The 21,307-nt window shown below is 35.2% G+C and overlaps 1 protein-coding gene across 1 annotated transcript in view; it reads right to left on the bottom strand.

The window, feature by feature from the left end:
* Positions 1–4,516: 4,516 nt before the first annotated feature.
* The window catches only part of TMTC2 (transmembrane O-mannosyltransferase targeting cadherins 2), an 892,687-nt gene continuing 875,896 nt past the window's right edge, over positions 4,517–21,307 (bottom strand). Inside the window, exon 14 of the mRNA XM_068561154.1 lies at positions 4,517–4,590. The gene's annotated coding sequence lies outside the window, so the exon portion shown is untranslated. The remainder of the gene's footprint in view (positions 4,591–21,307) is intronic.

Genomic DNA, 21,307 nt, shown 5'->3' with positions numbered 1-21,307 from the left:
GGTCTGAAGTGGGTCTCTTGTAGACAGCATATATATGAGTCTTGTTTTTGTATCCATTCAGCAAGCCTGTGTCTTTTGGTTGGAGCATTTAATCCATTTACGTTTAAGGTAATTATCAATATGTGTGTTCCTATTACCATTTTCCTAGTTGTTTTGGGTTTGTTTTTGTAGGTCCTTTTCTTCTCTTGTGTTTCCCTCTTAGAGAAGTTCCTTTAGCATTTGTTGTCGAGCTGGTTTGGTGGTGCTGAATTCTCTTAGCTTTTGCTTGTCTGTAAAGCTTTTGATTTCTCCATCAAATCTGAATGAGATCCTTGCCAGGTAGAGTAATCTTGGTTGTAGGTTCTTCCCTTTCATCACTTTAAGTATATCATGCCACTCCCTTCTGGCTTGTAGAGTTTCTGCTGAGAAATCAGCTGTTAACCTTATGGGAGTTCCCTTGTATGTTATTTGTCATTTTTCCCTTGCTGCTTTCAATAATTTTTCTTTGTCTTTAATTTTTGCCAATTTGATTACTATGTGTCTCAGCGTGTTTCTCCTTGGGTTTATCCTGTATGGGACTCTCTATGCTTCCTGGACTTGGGTGGCTATTTCCTTTCCCATCGTAGGGAAGTTTTCGACTTAACTCTTCAAATATTTTCTTGGGTCCTTCCTCTCTTCTCCTTCTGCGACCCCTATAATGCGAATGTAGTTGTGTTTAATGTTGTCCCAGTGGTCTCTTAGGCTGTCTTCATTTCTTTTCATTCTTTTTTTTTTATTCTGTTCCGTGGCAGTGAATTCCACCATTTTGTCTTCCAGGTTACTTATCCGTTCTTCTGCCTCAGTTATTCTGCTATAGATTCCTTCTAGTGTATTTTTCATTTCAGTTATTGTATTGTTCACCTCTGTTTGTTTGTTCTTTAATTCTTCTAGATCTTTGTTAAACATTTCTTGCATCTTCTCAATCTTTGCCTCCATTGTTTTTCCAAGGTCCTGGATCATCTTCACTATCATTATTCTGAATTCTTTTTCTGGAAGGTTGCCTATCTCCACTTCATTTAGTTGTTTTTCTGGGATTTTATCTTGCTCCTTCATCTGGAACATAGCCTTCTGCCTTTTCATCTGTCTATCTTTCTGTGAATGTGGTTTTTGTTCCACAGGCTTCAGGACTGTAGTTCTTCTTGCTTCTGCTGTCTGCCCTCTGGTGGATGAGGCTATCTAAGAGGCTTGTGGAAGTTTCCTGATGGGAGGGACTGGTGGTGGGTAGAGCTGGCTGTTGCTCTTGTGGGCAGAGCTCAGTAAAACTTTAATCTGCTTGTCTGCTGATGGGTGGGGCTGGGTCCCCTCACTGTTGGTTGTTTGGCCTGAGGTGACCCAACACTGGAGCCTACCCGGGCTCTTTGGTGGGGCTAATGGCAGACTCTGGGAGGGCTCACACCAAGGAGTACTTCCCAGAACTTCTGCTGCCAGTGTCCTTGTCCTCACGGTGAGACAGAGCCACCCCCCATCTCTGCAGGAGACCCTCCAACACTAGCAGGTAGGTCTGGTTCAGTCTCTATGGGGTCACTGCTCCTTCCCCTGGGTCCCGATGTGCACAGTACTTTGTGTGTGCCCTCCACGAGGGGAGTCTCTTTTTCCCCCAGTCCTGTCGAAGTCCCGCAATCAAATCCCATTAGCCTTCAAAGTCTGATTCTCTAGGAATTCCTTCTCCCGTTGCCAGACTCCCAGGTTCAGAAGCCTGACGTGGGGTTCAGAACCTTCACTCCAGTGGGTGGACTTCTGTGGTATAAATGTTCTCTAGTTTTTGAGTCACCCACCCAGCAATTATGGGATTTGATTTTATTGTGATTGTGCCCCTCGTACCATCTCATTGTGGCTTCTCCTTTGTCTTTGGATGTGGGGTATCTTTTTTGGTGAGTTCCAGTGTCCCTGTCGATGATCGTTTAGCAGTTAGTTGTGATTCCAGTGTTCTAGCAAGAGGGAGTGAGAGCACGTCCTTCTACTCCACCATCTTGAACCAATCACATTCAAGAGGTTTTAAAAGGCTATCTGTGATCAAAACTCTGAAAAGCTTACACTGCAAGTGTATAGTTGAGCATATTTAGCATAACTGACAGTGTTATCACAAGTTGAAAAAATATTCAAATTGAATATACAAAAATAATAACAATTTGCCTATGTGTTAGGATACATTATTCTGTTGTACACTACAGAAGTCCAACTCAAACTATTTTAAGCACTAAAAAAAAAAAAGGAATTCACTGACATATAAATAAAGTAATCCAAGATACTGTTCAAAGTCATATGAAAATACTTGGATTCAGGTGACGTCATCAGAATTTAGATTTTCCTCAAACATGTCTCTTTGTGTTAGATTTATTTTGCCCCCCATAGGGAACCCTGGCTACTATAGGCTTATATGGCCTCCTTGCTCCACAGTATAAGAAAGAGAGCTTCTCATTCTCAGGAGTTCCAGAAAAGGTCCCTGCGTTACTATAGTCCTATCAAATTCCTAGAGTTTAAACAGTTAAAATTCTCAGTGCTGGCTAAAGCCTAACAAATTGCATTGTTTATGGGAATGGAAATTAGCAGAACCATTGCAAAGAGTAATTTTTCAGTATCTGAGAGGGAGGCAGGATATTATGAGGAACATGAGTAAACTTCTTGAAGTCAAATAGCATCTTTAAACTTAAGAAACTTTGGCCAAAATATCCAATTTCTGGAATATAATCTTGAGAAATAATCAGAATAAAAATATTTATTCATCAAAAAGTTAATCAAAACCTTATTTATCATTAGATGAAAGAGCTTCAAGGGTGCTATTATAATACTGTTTTCTAGAGTTATACATATAAAAGGTTATAGCCATCTAAAAATATCCAAAATATTTTTTAACTTCATAAAGAATAAATGATCATCTAAAATATAAATATTAATATACTTTAAATAAAATCCTTATAATTTCAAAAATTGGAAACAAAATATTCAATAATATGGAAACTTTAAATTGTGGCACATGCTTTCAAAAAATATCAATACTGTCATAGCACTAACTATTATGTATTCTAATTTTTATTTTGCCATTGATCTAAATATATAGATACAGGTATCTTTTTGTTGTCTTTTTATCTAATTCTGTAGTGTTATTTCTTTTATTACCCTCCTTCCTGCTTGTGAATTTCTTCTTCTCCTTTCCTATTTTTTCTGCATTTTTTTATACTACTATGCAGTTCATCAAATAGATCTTATTTTCTATTCAGCAGTAGATTATATTCTGAGGATTTTTTTCCTTTTAGATTACTGAGTGCTTTGTCCAATATCTTTCCTTATACCCATGGCACTTTTTGCTCATGGGCCCTATGTTGTTTTGTGTTACTTTTCTTCTTACTCATCGTCAGTCAAGACTCAGTGTTTGCCAACAGAAAGAATGGAGAAATTTTTCTTGATCTCAGTCTACATTTGTATGGTGGTCCATTTTCAGATCTACAATTGAACTACCCAGGGGTCCATCCTATCATTTAGCAATTGCCACTTCAAACCAAGAAGTTTTTCTGTTCTTTGTTTTATTGTTATTTTTTTAAATTTGAAGACTCTGCATGTGTGCAGCAATCATTTCTATGAGAGCTGAAAATAACAGTGTAGAGGGTGCACCACCATCACCAAACAGTTGTTGAGGAATAGAAAGAAATACTTTGTGTTCCTGAGTTAGAAATTGACTCCCAACCGTGTGCGTTTTTTCCAGGCAATCTCTGTACATTGATCTGTTTTTGCTATGAAACAAACAACCTCAGTATCTCAGTGGCTTAAAGTAACATGTAATTTGCTTGCTTCTTGGTTCATTGGTCAGCTGGGTGGTGCTGCTTCAGTCCTGTTCCATGTGTCTCCCACCATCCTTGTATCTAGCACATGTCTTTCTCATGGGGACTGATAGAAGTGTAAAAAGAACAAGTAGAAACAGTATACTTCGTAATATCTTGGTTTAGAAGTGGCACATTGTCATAACTGTCCACATTTCATTGGCCAAGGCACGTTACATGGTCAAGTTCAAAATAAATGGGGCAGAAAAAGATACTTTGCCCATTCTAGTGAGAGCAACCTACTGCAAAGTCAAATAGGAGCATGCATCAATTAATTCTATTATAGAGAGGGAGTGAAGAATTGGTAATCAATTGGCAACACCTACCACATTCTGTTTCATGAAGCAAACCCAAGCTTCATCTTGTGTTGTAGCATAAGCAGATTTTATTGTTAATAAATCTAATCTGCTTTATAATGTATGTCAATTTCTTTCAGATTCTCTCATTAAATTATCTGTCAATCTGGGCTTTTTGTGCTGCAAGGTTTTATCTTACTCTGTGTGTCCAATGGTATGTTACTGAGAAAATGAATGAGATCTTGTTGGACCTTGTTAGAAAGTCATAAGGTTGAACTGATGACCTGCATTCTGTTTTGTTTTTTAAAACTGGAGTTGAACTAGACTTCTGTTTAAGAAGGATACAAAAACAATTTTCAAGTTATATGTGGAAATATATAACTTTTAATCCTATAGATAGTACAAAGCAACTTTGTAAACTGGGATAAGCCTAGATTCTCTCTTAGCTTCAGTAGTTTCATCTGTAAAGAAAGAAAATTAGAGTTATTGAATTTAAAACTTGTGTAATGGCATATTCTTCAGTAATGTAGTAAACAAATATTTTCCAATAAATTGTTAATCATGTGCTATCAAACAAATGAACAAATAACACTTTCTTATCTGTAAATTATATCTTTGGAAAAAATCTCATAATTGTTCAATTACTCTAGTTATTAAAATGCATTAAAATTAAAATTCTAATTAAAATTAAAATTCTAATATTATTTCTGATTTGTCTCCTCTGGGAAGAGGCTGGAGGGAACCTTATAGGGTATGGAAATATTCTATGTCTTGATAGAGATGTGGGTTACATCGGTGTATGCGTTTGTCAAAAATAAAAAAAAGTGTACATTTAAAATTTGAACATTTCACTATATGTAAATTTTATTATAAAAAAAGAACTACAAACAATTTTTTAATTAGTAAGTTTGTTTTTAACAATGGCATGGGTTATCAATTCTGAAACTACTTTTTGTATATCATATAGGTTTGAACAAATAAGTAAATCCATTAAAAATAAGAGGAGTCAGGGAGAACATTATTGAAGAATTTTCCTCAGCTTGTCCACTGAGAGGGTATAAAACAGTGACATACCAATAACAATGGGCATATTCAGAACCCAGATCTTGGTTTCCAACAGTCATTTTCCAATAAAGGGAAACAGGGCTCCTGGAAAATAGACTCAATCTAAGTACAGGAAAAGTGAATCTTTCCTGGAACATTTTGTTATGCCATAAGTGAATAAAATGTCCAAATAATGATGGGAACATATGAAAAGTATATAAATGCTAGCTTTAAGGCATTTAAACTGGACAATCTAGGATATTTTGAACATCAAAATGTGTAAATAACAATAAGGAACTAAAACCCATTGAATAAAACAAGAATCCATGAAGCCATGCAGACAGGAAGGAAGGAAGGGTCGTTCCTTGAAGGAGACTGTTCACAAATAATAACAGAGGAAGTGATGGGCTAGAGGCAAAAGAATACTTGGCAATGCGGGAAACCTTGAGAAGCTCACTGAGGCTTCCAGTGTAGACTGTGAAGTCTGACTGGATGAAATGAAGGTAAAGAAGTAGGTAGTAGCCTAAAGGGTCCTATAGGCTGAGTTAAGGGTCTTGGATTTTTTTTTTCCTTTAAGAGTCATGGAGACCCACTCAAGGACTTTAAGCAGGGCATTGGCATGATCAGATCTGTACTTTAGAATTATCATATTCATGTCAATGTGAAGCACAGAAGATTCGCAAAGAAGCTACTGCAGGAACATTGCTGAGAGTTGATAATGGCCCAAGTTGAACTAGTGGCAGTGTGAATGGGTAGGCGGGGACAGATTTATGGCTGTTAGGCAGCTGGAATTTATAGGACTTGGCATCTGACTAGATGTAGGGTAGAGGGAAAGGTGTTCTGGTTTTCTGGTTTGGACAGCTAGATTGACAGTGAGTACTACTCAAAAGGTAGAAAACACAGAAAAAGGAGTGAGTTTCTTAATCTGTGTGTTTCTTTATCTGTGAGGTTGGCATTATTTTAATTATCTTGTAGGGTTGCCTATACTACACTAAGAACTAAATCCCTGGCACAGAGATGTTCAATAAACAGCAGCAATTATTTTTATGTACAAAGTTGCATAGAAGCAGTTAGCCATTGGCAGCGGGAGACAAAGTGGTTACCAGGCATGTCAGAGAAGGCATTGCAGGGCTATTGAGCTGGGCCTTAAATGATGAGTAACAAATCACCAGGGCATAAATGGAGGGATGGGTGATGGGAAACCAAGATGAATGTTCTTCCTCTGTGATCCCATAGCACCTGGGCATCCTTTTCTCTTTTCCTGTGAGATCTTTGGGACCAGGGTCTGTGGACTTACTCACTGTTGTATCTGTACCTAACACAGTACCTGCCACAGAATAATGACATGGAATAATCATTTGTTGAATGCCTGAATGAATCAAAGAATGAACAAATGGACAAATGAAAGCAAAACTAAAAAAAAGGCAGCTTGAAGTATTACAAGAGAAGGAATTTAGAGGTTTATCACACACATACGCTTGCCTTTGTCCTCTAGGTCAAAAAACATTGTCCTTTCAATTCTCCGAAAGCACTACACTAACTCCAACTGCAGGGCCTTTGCACCTGCCTGAAATACTCTTTCCCCTTCTACCCAGAGTTAATGCCCCTTATCCTTCACATTTCAGGTCAGTCACCCTTTCAGCAGGGAAGGATTCTTGCCAATACAAAGTCAGTCCCTCTACTATTTTACCCTCCTAGCACCAGGCATCTGTACTGTATCATTCTCACTTAAAAGTAGCTCTATATTTATGTCTATGACCGTTCATTTAGTAACTGTTTCCTTCAGTAGACAGTAAACTCCAAAGGACAGAATCATGTCTGTTTTTTATTCACCATTGGATTTCCAGTGCCTAAAGTACAGTGCCTGACACATAAAATAAAATTTGTTAGATACATGAATTAAAAATGGTCTCATCAGCAGTTAGTTGGTTCATTTCAGCACTCTGTATACAGTAGGGCTCAGTAAGTAAGAGTTGTTTGTTAAATGAAAGATTAGAACTGATTTTCTTTCCCAAATTTGTAAGCAGTTGTTAACTAGTATGCTTGAAGTAAATAAATTCATTCCTACAAATTAAAAAAAAATAGAAATGATGGAATTAGAAAATCAATGAATGCTAAAATGATTGAGTATAATTTTGCTAAGAAAAATGGTATTTACATAGTTTCAAAATATCTCCTCACAAAGTATTTAATAATTATGAAGGGGAAAAGGAAATATAGTGACTTCATAGTAGATAAGCTTTGCTGATAACCTTTAACCATATGATCAAATTAATATCACATGCCTTTTACATGATGCCTTGAGTAGGACACAATATCCCTTCTGTGATATTCCTGACAAAAATGTAATAGCTGAAACTGATCATAAACATCAGACAAATTCATGTTGAGGTATTTCACAAGATAGTGACATATATATGTGTGTATACACACACACATGCATACACACTGTGTATTAGAGAATTATGTAAAATGTTAAATATCCTGATCTTGATAATTATTCAATCATTACGTAAGGGAATGTTTTTATTCTTAAGGCATAAAAGTGGAAGGATTTAGTGGTAAAAGAACATGTGGATATACAGCAAGGTCCTACTGTATAGCACAGGGAACTATATTCAATATCCTGTGATAAACCATAATGGAAAAGAATGTAAAAGAATGTATGAATATGTATAACTGAGTCACTTCACTATACAGCAGAAATTAACACAACATTGTAAGTCAACTATATTTCAGTAAAAAAAAAACATGTTTCCAATTTACACACGCACAAATACACACAATTTATTCTGTTCTCCACCTTAGGCAAGACTCATGGGTTAAGGAGTTTGAAGTAGGAGCAGGAACACAGTCTATACTCTCATTCCTCCTTTTTTCTGCAACTGGCAAGGAATGGTCAGAATAAGGGAGGGGATAGTGTTTGGCTAATAGTTGAGTGTGGCAGGGTTCATTGTACAGCCTCTTAACAAATCCTGAAAAGTAGTTATGTCTCCAGTTGTTTGTTGGTCTCTTTAGAAAGCCTCTGTTTTCAGCTGGGGCCCCATCTGTCTATTAAGAAGGAACAAGAAATATCCCATTTATCATTCTGTGATATCAGCTTACATGTCTAACATTCAAAGTCTGGGTGAAGTAATTACATCCTTATATAGTGTGTGTAAAATACAGATTCTTTACAAGGTTGCACTCACTACATACACTGACCCTAACCTAAACATCATTCCACATTTTTATATATATATATATATAATATATATATATTAAAATATGAATATGTATGTATGCATATATATGTATATTTAAAAATAAAGCCTATATATATATATATATATATATATATATATATATATATATATATATATATAGGCTTTATTTTTATATATACAGCCCAGGTCTGATATTTGAGTCAATTAACACTGCTACTAGAAATCTTTATTTATAAAGCAAAATTTGTGTTGTTCCATAGACGTTACATTTCCCGGATACTCTCATGGTCCTTAGAGAGCCACTGGCAAAAACTATTACCAAGTAGAAAGAAAGCTAAAGAAGTCACTGAAGCGTGGTGTCAGAGAGCTCTAAATAAACAAGGAAAACAAAGACTTATAGAGTAACTGTGGAAAGAGAACATGTGGGTGTGAAGAATAAAATTGGCTCTGGAGGTTTCACTACAAATATATTGCCACCAATTTTTCTGGAGAGGAGGTAGAAGATTGCCTGATGACATTAAAATGCAGTGCAGATTGAAAGCAGCAAACATGTAGGAGACCAAAATAACCCCAAAATAAAACTTTACCTCATTCATAATATTTATATCTATATAGCCGTGAACCAGCAATCTACTTGCCAACTGCATTTTCCTTTCGTAACCAGATGATGTGTGTCATATAGACATCAAATTCCACCCAGAATTAGGATATGTGACTCTACAATCAAACACTTAATATTTGGAGCAGAAAAGGTTATGTTTGTCTTCTGTACAAAGAAAATAATGTTTCTCTGAAACAGTCATGCAGTCATTCAGTATGTAACATACAACGGCCGCTATGAAGAGAAAATATACTAAACAAATAACCATTAGGCCAAGCAAAGTAATCTGCTTTGGATTCTACTACTCATAGTCCCAAGACTGTAAACAAATAACTTTTTTGTCTTAGTATACTTATTTGTAAAATAAGATAATTTCAGGGTCATTTTTGTCATTTCTAACAATTGTGAAATTCTGATTTCAAATACTGGTAGAAAATACCTTTTAGAGCCTCTTATTCCAGAGAGAAAAATAGTCAATTTTAAATTCTTTAGGTCATTATGAACCCATTGCAGCTTTTTTTTAATTAGCCTACTACAACAAAGAAGGTGATTTGTTCAAAATTAAGAATATGCAAGGTCCTCAACTAAGGCAGGCACCTTGAAAGATGATGCTTGCCATTCTTAAAACCTTACCTTTCCTTGTTTCTAGAGCAATAACTGGGGGCAAGTCTCAGCATGGCCTAACTAAGGAAATACCATGCCTAGGGCGGGGGGGTGGGTAATTTTTTTTTCTTTGCTCCATCTGTTGAAAAGGTCTATTATTATTATATAATAATAAGAACATCTACAGGTCAAATATATTTTTCTAAATACAATTCTCCACTAAAAGGAACCCTAGGCTCCTTAGAAGAAAAGACTGATTTTAGGGCTGAGGAAGGGAAGGTACATGAGACTGGAACATTTTCTCATGCTAGAAAATAAGAAAATGCTCTAGGAATGATGGGACATGTCAAAAGGACACAGGGATTATCTTGAGGGACTCATACAGGTCACTCTAAGAACAACAAACAATAATAACAATAGATTTTAACTCATTCAAGAAACAGTGGTCCATAAGTCCATAGTGACTTACATGCATGCATGGATGTGTTTTTTTTACTGAGGTTGAATGCCAAATAAAAAGTATAGAAAAAGTTGATTCTGTGAGAAAATCATCAGTGGATACTTAAACAAGAGGGTAAAAGTTAAATGAAGGATAGAATAATTGCATAAAATCAAAGTCTATATCTCTCCCACATTACCTAAGAACAAAGGAGGAAAGTGGAATTTTATAGTGGAGAAACGCTTATAGGCAGATGCCACCTTAACCACATGATCAAATTTACTATACTGGAGCAAATTAATACCATGCATTTCCTGATATAATGTCATGAGAAATATTCCACCCCTCTTCTGTCATATTCATGTCCCCAATACATAATCTAAGTCTAATCATGAGGAAATATTAGAAAAATCCAAATTGAAGGACATTCTACAAAATAATTGCCCTCTACTTTTCACAAAAGTCAAATTCAAAAATGACAAAGCCTGTGGAACTCTTTCACAGTAATGGAGACTAAGGAGAAAGGATACTAAATGCAGTGTATGTTCTTGCATTAGATCCTGGACTGGAAGATATAACAGCTATATATGAAAAACATTATTGAGACCACATTATGGAGATGGAATCTGCATATGGTGTCAATTTAATATCAGAATTATATTACTGTCAATTTTTATTTTGATAGTTGTGCTATGGTTATTAAGAGAATGTCCTTGTTCTTAAGAAATAAACACTTAAAACATTTACATTAAAGTGGGTGCATTATCTCCAACTTACTCAAATAATTCAGACAAAATTTCACACACACATGGAGAGAGAAAGAATAAAAATGCAGTGAGAGCAAAATATAAACAATTGGTGAATCTGAGTAAGAGGCAAATAAGAGAGCTTTGTACTATCCTTGCAACTTCTTCTTAATTTTTAAAAGTATGTAATAATTTTAAAAATACAAAAAATGTCAACAATGTAGCAACAGAGAGATGATATAGTTTACTACAATGGAAAATAATGAAACCCTCCCCTAGTCTTTACAGTTGTCTCAGTTCTCAATCTTAGAGCCAATCAAAGGGGTGGCTGTGTTCTCTCGAGGAAGAATCCTACAATGCCCAGCAAGTTTAGGCAATACTGATCACTTTCACATTTTCCCAGAGAGACCTATGGCAATTTACCAGAATAACTGTCTCTGTGGAAAGGAGAATGATCAGATTATTCAATGGCTGTTGCTTACAAGAAATAAGGTGATATATACACACACACACATATATATGTATACATACATATATGTCTGTATGTATATTTAAAGGGAAGAGAATGGGTCATGGTGTACTGGTAGGCTAGCTTTCTGGGGGAAAAAAAATTCCTAATTTATAGTGTTTGTTGATTTTTGAGGCATAAATCCTCCCACCATGGCTAATTTCAAGCTACCAACAGTTAACAACTGGCTTATAAATTTTAAAAAATTTTTTCTAATTTTTAACTTTTCAAATATTTTTATTATTGAGGTATAATTGACATAAACCATTATATTAGTTTTGGGTGTATGACATAAGGATTTGATATTTGTATAAACTGCAAAATGATCCCCACAATAAATCTAGTTGACATTTGTCCCCATACATAGTTACAATTGTTTTCTTGTGATAAAGATACTTTTAAATTAATTTTTATTGAAGTAGAGTTGATTTACAGTGTTGTGTTAGTTTCTGCTACACAGCAAAGTGAATCAGTTATACATATACATATATCCACTCTTTTTTAGATTCTATTCCCATTATAGGTCATTACAGAGTATTGAGTAGAGTTCCCTGTGCTATACAGTAGGCTCTTATTAGTTATCTATTTTATATATAGTAGTATGTATATATATGTCAATCCCAATCTCCCAATTTATCCCTCCCCCCACTTCCCCTTTGGTAACCATAAGTTTGTTTTCTACATCTGTGACTCAACTGCTGTTTTGTCAATAAGTTCATATTTTTAGGTTCCCCGTATAAGCGATATCATATGATACTTGTCTTTCTCTGTCTGACTAACTTCACTCAGTATGACAATCTTTAGGTCCATCCATGTCACTTCAAATGGCATTATTTCATTCTTCTTTATGGCTGAGTAATATTCCATTGCATATATGTACTACATCTTTATCCATTTCTCTGTCGATGGACATTTAGGTTGCTTCCATGTCCTGGCTATTGTAAATAGTGCTGCATTGAATATTGGGGTACATGTATCTTTTCGAATTATGTTTTTCTCCATATATATATGGAGGAGTGGGATTGCTGGATCATATGGAGCTCTATTTATAGTTTTTTAAGGAACCTCCATCTTGTTCTCCATAGTGGCTGCACCAATTTACATTCCCACCAATAGTGTAGGAAGGTTTCCTTTTCTCCACACCCTCTCCAGCTTTTATTGTCTAGATTTTTTTTTGATAGCCATTCTGACCAGTGTGAGGTTATACCTCATTATAGTTTCAACTTGCATTTCTCTAATAATTAGTGATGTTGAGCATCTTTTCATGTGCTTTTTGGCCATCTGTATGTCTTCTTTGGAGAAATGCTTATTTAGATCTTCCACCCATTTTTTGACTGGATTGTTTGTTTTTTTGATGTTGAGCTGCATGGGCTGTTTGAATATTCTGGAGATTAATCCCTTGTTGGTCACTTCATTTGCAAATATTTTCTCCCATTCTGTGCGTTGTCTTTTCCTTTTGTTTATGTTTTCCTTTGCTATGCAAAAGCTTTTAAGTTTAATTAGGTCCCATTTGTTTATTTTTGTTTTTACTTTCATTACTCTAGGAGGTGGATTGAAAAAGATCTTTCTGTGATGACAGAGAGTGTTCTGCCTATATTTTCCTCTAGGAGTTTTATAGTATCCAGCCTTACATTTAGGTCTTTAATCCATTTTCAGATTATTTTTGTGTATGGTGTTAGGGAGTGTTCTAATTTCATTCTTCTACATGCAGCTGTCCATTTTCCCCAGCACTACTTATTGAAGAGACTGTCTTTTCTCCATTTATTTTCTTGCTTCCTCTGTCATAGATTAGGTGACTATAGGTGCATGGGTTTATCTCTGGACTTTCTATCCTGGTCCATTGATCTATATTTCTATTTTTGTGCCAGTACCATACTGTTTTGATTACTGTAGCTTTGTAGTATAGTCTGCAGTCAGGGAGCATGATTCTGCCAGCTCCGTTTTTCTTTCTCAAGATTGCTTTGGCTATTCGGGGTCTTTTCTGTTTCCATACAAATTGTAAAAATTTTTGTTCTAATTCTATGAAAAATGCTGTTGGTAATTTAATAGGGATTGCACTGAATCTGTAGATTACTTTGGGCAGTACAGTCATTTTGACAATATTGATTCTTGCAATCCAAAAACATGGTACATCTCTCCATCTGTTTGTGTCATCTTTGATTTCTTTCATCAGTATCTTATAGTTTTCTGGTACAGGTCTTTTGCCTCCTTTGGTAGGTTCATTCCTAGGTATTTTATTCTTTTTGATGTAATGGTAATTGGGATTGTTTCCTTAATTTCTTTCTCATCTTTCATTATTAGTGTATAGGAATGCAGGAGATTTCTGTGTATTAATTTTGCATCCTGCAACTTTACCAAGTTCATGAGCTCTAGTAGTTTTTTGGCAGCATCTTTAGGATTTTCTATGTGTAGTATCATGTCATCTGCAAACAGTGACAGTTTTACTTCTTTTCCAATTTGGATTCCTTTTATTTCTTTTTCTTCTCTGACTGTCGTGGCTAGGACTTCCAAAATTATGTTGAATAAAAGTGGAGAGAGTGGACATCCTTGTCTTGTTCCTGATCTTAGAAAAATGCATTCAGTTTTTCACCATTGAGAACGGTATTTGTTGTGAGTTTGTCATATATGGTCTTTATTATGTTGAGGTATGTTCCCTCTATGCCCACCTTCTGGAGAGTTTTTTTTTTTTATCATAAATGGATGTTGAATTTTGTCCAAAGCTTTTTTCTGCATCTGGATAAAGACTTTTAAGATCTACTCTCTTAGCAATATTTGAATATGCAATACAGTATATTATATTAACTGCAGTTGACCCTTGAAGAACACAGTTTTGAACTATGTAGGTGCACTTATCCATGTTTTTTTTCAGTAGTAAATTTGACAGTACTATGCCATCTGTGGTTGGTTGAATCAAAAAATGCAGAGTTGCGGATATGAGAAACTACAGATATGAAGAGGTGACTATAAGTTATAATGTGGATTTTCAACTTCATGCGGTTTTGGTACCCGTAACCCCCGCATTGTTCAAGAATCAACTGTATAGTCAGCATGCTATGCATTACATCCCCATGATTTATTTATTTCATAACTGGAAGTTTGTACAATTTGACCCCCTTCCCCTATTTTACTTAACCCCCATGCCCCCACCTCTGTATCTGTGAGGTTGTTGGTTTTTTTAGATTCCATATGTGAGATCATAAGACATTTTTATGTCTTTGACTTATTTCACTTGGCATAACACTCTCAAGGTCTATCCATGTTGTCACAAATGGCAAGATTTCCTTCTTTGTTATGACTGAATAATATTTTATTGTATATATACATGCCACAGTTTCTTTATCCATTTGTTAACTGATAGACACTTAGGTTATTCCTGTATCTTGGCTATTGTAAATAATCCTGCAAGACTGTGAGGGTGCATATGTCTTATTGAGTTAGTTTTTTTCATTTTCATTGGCTACGTACCCAGAAGTATAATTGCTGCTTCTATTTTTTACTTTTATTGAAGAATCTTCATACTGTTTTCCATAGTGGCTGCACCAATTTAAATTCCCACCAAAAGTGCACAAGGGTTCCCTTTTCTCCACATCGTCACCAATATCTGTTATTTCTTGTCTTTGATAATAGCCATTCTTACAGGTGTGAGGTAATATCTCATTGTGGTTTTGATTTGCATGTCTCTGAGAATTATTGATGTTGAGCATCTTTTTATGTACCTGTTGGCCATCTGTATTTCTTCTTTGGAAAATGTCTATTCAGATCTTCTGCCTATTTTTTAATTACATTGTTGCTGTTGTTGCTATTGAGTTGTATGAATTCTTTGGATATTAACTCCTTATCATTATTTTCTCCCATTCAATAGGTTATCTTTTCATTTTGTTGTTTATTTCCTTTGGTGAACTGTCTCAATTTCCTGAACTGTGGATTAAGAGCTATTGTGATACAAAGTCCAAGTGGAAAGCCTTAAAATGCACACATTTCCCTTGCCAAATAGTAAGAAGTACAGTTGACCCTTAAACACCACAAGGGTTAATCCACATGTAATTTATAGTTGGTCCTCCATATCTGCAGTTTCTCACATGTGCCAATTCAACCAACTATGGACTGTGTTGTTCTGTAATATTTACTACTGAAAAATATCTGTGTATAAGTGGACCTGCACAGTTCATACCTACATTCAAGGATCAACTGTGATATCATATTCCAGGTGTAATGGCAGAGATTAATTTTATCACCCTGTAAAGTGTCACTAAAGTGTGCATGAATAATTGTCCCTATCATAATGCTCTTAATTTACTAGTATAAACCCTGCAAAATCCAGAAGAATAATGGTGGTAATGGTGAATGTATTAGATATTTATTGCTGCAAGATGAATCACCACAAACCTAGTGGCTAAAAACAACACACATTTATTATCCACAATTTCTGTAAGTCAGAAGTCTGGGCACAGTTTAGCTCGGCCTTTGGTTTCAGGGTCATAGGAGGCTATAATACATGTGTAGGCTAGAGGGTCAGCTGTGGAAATATCTGCTTCACAGCCCCTTCAGGTTATTGGCAAAATTCATTTCAAGTGTTTGCATGACAGAGGTTTCAGTTTCTTGCTGGAGAATGCTATTCCACAAAGGGGCTACACACAGTTCCTTGGATGTGGGATTTCTAACATGGCCTTTACTCCATGGCAGCTTGCTTCTTCAAGCCAACAAGGGGGTATCTCTAGTACATTGGTTAGTAAGATGGAGTTCAAATATACCATAATTACAGTAGTGACATCCCAGTATCTTTGCCACGTTTCATTGTTTAGCAACAAGTAAAAGGAAGAGCTTATATAAGATCATGAATAGCAGTAAGCAGGAATCGTTGGGAGTTACCTTAGTGTTCAGTAGAGTGGACTTCTTAACTTTCTTAATCATAGCCACTGTTATACTAGCTATAGTATATTTGCTTGAACAGAGAGGGATATTTCATAATGATATAGGAATTTCCTCTCAGGAGGATATTATAATGCTAAATCTTTATGTACCTGATAACATAGCTTTAAGTTGAAGCCTACCAAAATTCTTATAAACAACAGAATGGCTAAATTATGGCAGAGCCACACAATGGAATACTACAATGCAATGAGACTGAACAAACTCCAATATGGTATATTTCAAAATGTTTCTAAAAACCTATCTAAAATAGTTATGCATGTGTATTTTTACAGAAATGAGAGAACAAAAACATTGACTTCATATGAAACAGAAATCCAGACAAAAATTATATGTAGTTTATTTTTACTGCTAAAAGTATGAACTACCATGAATATTTATCTTTTATGACACCAGATAACTTCAAAACATAATAGCAACAGTTTCAAAACATGACAACTAAGAGTACACAAAGAATAAAGCCAATTTAGTTTTAGCTTAAAGCAGTCCCTTTAGTATTTCTTTCAAGACCAGTCCAGTGGTGATGAACTCCTTTAACTTTTGCCTATCTAGAAAACTCTTTACCTCTCCCTCAATTCTGCAGGACGACCTTGCTGGATATATTATTCCTGGCTGGCACTTTTTTTCTTTCAGCACTTTGAATATATTGTATTACTCCCTTAAGACATGCAAAGTTTCTGCTGGAAATTGTGCTGATAGTCTAATGGGGTTCCCTTATACATAACAAGTTGTTTTCCCTTGTTGCTTTAATATTATGTGTATCCTTGTAAGTCTTTGGGGTTTGCTAGATCTGGATGTCTATTTCCTTGATCTGGTTAGTGAAGTTTACAGTTTTTATCTTTAATATAAGTTTTCTGCCCCATCTCTCTCTCTTCTCCCTCTAGGACCCCTATAGTTCAAATGTTGTTCCATTTGATGTTGGCCCCTAAATCCCTTAAGCTATTTCACTCTTATTTATTTACTTATTTATTTTTTATTTTTGCTTCTTTGATTAGGTAAGTTCTACTGCCCTCTCTTCCAGTTCAGTGATTCGTTGTTCTGCTTCAACTGGTCTGCTGTTGAACCCCTCTATTGTATTCCTTATTTATATATTTTAATTTTTATCTTCTATTGGAGTATAGTTGATTTACAGTGTTCTGTTAGTTTCCGGTATACAGCAACATGATTCAGTTACATATATACATATATCCCTTCTTTTTCAGATTCTTTTCCTATATAGGTTATTACAGAGTATTGAGAAGAGTTCCCTGTACTATACAGTAGGTCCTTATTAGTTATCTATTTTATATATAGTAGTGTGTATATGTCAATCCCAATCTCCCAGTTTATCCCTCCCCCTGTCCTTTCCCCTCTGGTAACCATAGGTTTGTTTTCTACATCTGTGACTCTATTTCTGTTTTCTAAATAAGTTCATTGGTATCATTTTTTTAGATTTCACATATAAGTAATGTCATATGATATTTGTCTCTGTCTGACTTACTTCACTTAGTATGATAATCTCTAGATCCATCCATGTTGCTGCAAATGGCATTACTTCATTCTTTTTTATGGCTGAGAAATATCCCATTGTATATTTGTACAACATCTTCTTTATTCATTCCTCTATTGATGGACATTTAGGTTGCTTCCATATCCTGGCTATAGTAAATAGTGCTGCAATGAATATTGGGGTGCATGTATCTTTTCAATATGGTTTTCTCTGGATATATGGCTGGGAGTGGGATTGCTGGATCACATGGTAACTCTATTTTTAGTTTTTTAAGGAACCTCCATACTGTTCTCCATAGTGGCTGCACCAATTTACATTCCCACCAACAGTGTAGGAGGGTTCCCTTTTCAGCACACCCTGTCCAGCATTTGTTCTTGGTAGATTTTTTGATAATGGCCATTCTGACTCCTGTGAGGTGATACCTCATTGTAGTTTTGATTTGAATTTCTCTAATAATTAGTGATGTTGAGCATCTTTTCTTTATGGCCATCTGTATGTTTCTTCAGAGAAATGTCTATTTAGATCTTCTGCCCATTTTTTGTTTGGGTTGTGTGTTTTTTTGATATTGAGCTGCATGAGCTGTTTGTATATTTTGGAGATTAATCCCTTGTCATAGCATCATTTGCAAATATTTTCTCCCATTCTGTGGGTTGTCTTTTCATTTTGTTTTGGTTTTCTTTGCTGTGCAAAAGCTTTTAAGTTTACTTAAGTCCCATTTGTTTATTTTTGTTTTTATTTTCATTACTCTGGAAGGTGGATCAAAAAAGATATTGCTGCAATTTATGTCAGAGAGTGTTCTGCCTATGTTTTCCTCTAAGAGTTTTATAGTGTCCAGTATTACATTTAGATCTTTAATCAGTTTTGAGGTTATTTTGTGTATGGTGTTAGAAAATGTTCTAATTTCATTCTTTTACCTGTAGCTGTCCAGTTTTCCCAGCACCACTTATTGAAGGGACTGTCTTTTCTTCATTGTATATTCTTGCCTCCTTTGTCATAGATTAATTGACCAAAGGTGTGTGGGTTTATTTCTGGACTTCCTATCCTGTTCCATTTATCTATGTTTCTATTTTTGTGCCAGTACCATACTGTTTTGGTTACTGTCGCTTTGTATTATAGTCTGAAGTCAGGGTGCCTAATTCCTCCAGCTCCATTTTTCTTTCTCAGGATTACATTGGCTATTTCGGGTCTTTTGTGTTTCCATAAAGATTAAAAAAATTTTTTTTGTTCTATTTCTATGAAAAATACTATTGGTAATTTGATAGGGATTGCATTGACTCTGTAGATTGCCTTGGGTAGTATAGTCATTTTGAAGATAGTGGTTCTTCCAATCCAAGAACATGGTATATCTTTCCATGTACTTGTGTCACCTTCAATTGCTTTCATCAGCATCTTATAGTTTTCAGAGTACAGGTCTCTTGTCTCCTTAGGTAGGTTTATTCCTAGGTATTTTATTCTTTTTAATGCAGTGGTAAATGGATTGGTCATGGATGGTGAATGGATGGTAAATGGGATTGTTTCCTTAATTTCTCTTTCTGAACTTTTGTTGTTAGTGTATAGAAATGCAAGAAATTTCTGTGTATTAATTTTGTATCCTGCAACTTTACCAGATTCATTGATGAGCTCTAGTAGTTTTCTGGTAGCATCTTTAGGATTTTCTATGTATAGTTAACATGTCATCTGCAAACAGTGACAGTCTTACTTTTTCTTTTCCAATTTGGATTCCTTTTATTTCATTTTCTTCTCTGATTGCCATGGCTATGACTTCCAAAACTACGTTTAATCAAGGTGTCTAGAGTGTGGACATCCTTTTCTTGTTCCTGATTTTAGAGGAAATGCTTTCATATCTTCACCATTGAATATGATGTTAGCTGTAGGTTTGTAATATATGGCTTTGATTATGTTCCCTCTATGCCTCTATGTTTTTATCATAAATGGGTGTTGAATTATGTCAAAAGCTTTTTCTGCATCCATTGAGATGATCATAAGGTTTTTATTCAATTTGTTGATGTGGTGTATCACACTGATTGATTTGTGGATATTGAAAAATCCTTGCATCCCTAAAATAAATCTCACTTGATCATGGTGTATGATCCTTTTAATGTGTTGTTGATTTGGTTTACTAGTTTTGATGAGGATTTTTGTGTCTATGTTCATCAGTGATATTGGTCTGTAATTTTCATTTTTTGTGGTATCTTTTTCTGGTTTTGGTATCAGGGTGATGGTGGCCTCGTAGAACGAGTTTGGGAGTGTTCTTTCCTTTGCAATTTTTTGGGATGGTTTCAGAAGAATAGGTATTAACTCTTCTCTAAATGTTTGAAAGAATTCGCCTGTGAAGACATCTGTTCCTGGACTTTTGTTTGATGGAAATTTTTAAATCACAGTTTCAATTTCAGTACTTGTGATTGGTCTGTCCATATTTTCTATATCTTCCTGGTTCAGTCTTGGAAGATTGTACCTTTCTAAGAATTTGTCCATTTGTTCCAGGTTGTCCATTTTATTGGCATAAAATTGCTTGTAATAGTCCCTTATGATTCTTTGTATTTCTATGGTGTCCGTTGTAACTTCTCCTTTTTCATTTCTAATTGTACTGATTTGAGCCCTCTCCCTCTTTTTCTTGATGAGTCTGGCTAAAGGTTTATCAATTTTGTTTATCTTTTCAAAGAACCAGCTTTTAGTTTCATTGATCTTTTCTAATGTTTTCTTCATCTCTGTTGTATTTATTTCTGCTCTGATCTTTATGATGTCCTTCCTTCTACTAACTTTGGGTTTTGTTTGTTCTTCTTTCTCTAGTTGTGTTAGGTGTAAGGTTAAGTTGTTTATTTGAGATTTTTCTTGTTTCCTGAGGTAAGATCATATTTCTATAAACTTCCCTCTTAGAACTGCTTTGCTTTGTTCCCATAGGTTTTGGATGGTCATGTTTTCATTTTCATTTTTCTCTAGGTATCTTTTTGATTTCCTCTTTGAGTTCTCCAGTGATCCACTGGTTGTTTAGTAATATGTTGTTTAGCCTCCATGGGTTTGTGTTTTCTACAGTGTTTTTGTTTTTGTTTTTTGTTTTTTTGTAGTTGATTTCTAATCTCATAGTGTTTTGGTCTGGAAGGATGTTTGATGTGATTTCAATTTTCTTAAATTTATCGAGGCTTGATTTTTGGCTCAGCATGTGATCTATCCTGGAGAATGTCCCATGTACACTTGAGAAGAATGTATTAATATATTCTGTTGCTTTCAGATGGAATGCTCTATAAATATCAGTTAAGTCCATCTGCTCTAATGTGTCATTTAAGGCCTGTGTTCCCTTATTAATTTTCTGTCTGAATGATCTTACATTATGTCCATTGATGTAAGTGTGGTGTTAAAGTCTCACACTATTATTGTGTTACTGTTGATTTCTCCTTTTATGGCTGTTAGCATATGCCTTATGTTCTGAGGTGCTCCTATGTTGGGTGCATATATATTTACCATTGGTATATCTTCTTCTTGGATTGATCCCTTGATCATTATGTAGTGTCCTTCTTTGTCTCTTTATTTCAACGTCTATTTTGTCTGATATGAGTATTGCTACTTCAGCTTTCTTTTGATTTCCATTTGTATGGAATACCTTTTTCCATCCCCT

Source organism: Eschrichtius robustus, chromosome 13 (assembly GCF_028021215.1).
Source record: "Eschrichtius robustus isolate mEscRob2 chromosome 13, mEscRob2.pri, whole genome shotgun sequence".
In the NCBI taxonomy this organism is placed as follows: Eukaryota; Metazoa; Chordata; class Mammalia; order Artiodactyla; family Eschrichtiidae; genus Eschrichtius; species Eschrichtius robustus.
This window is presented reverse-complemented; position numbering and strand designations above follow the sequence as displayed.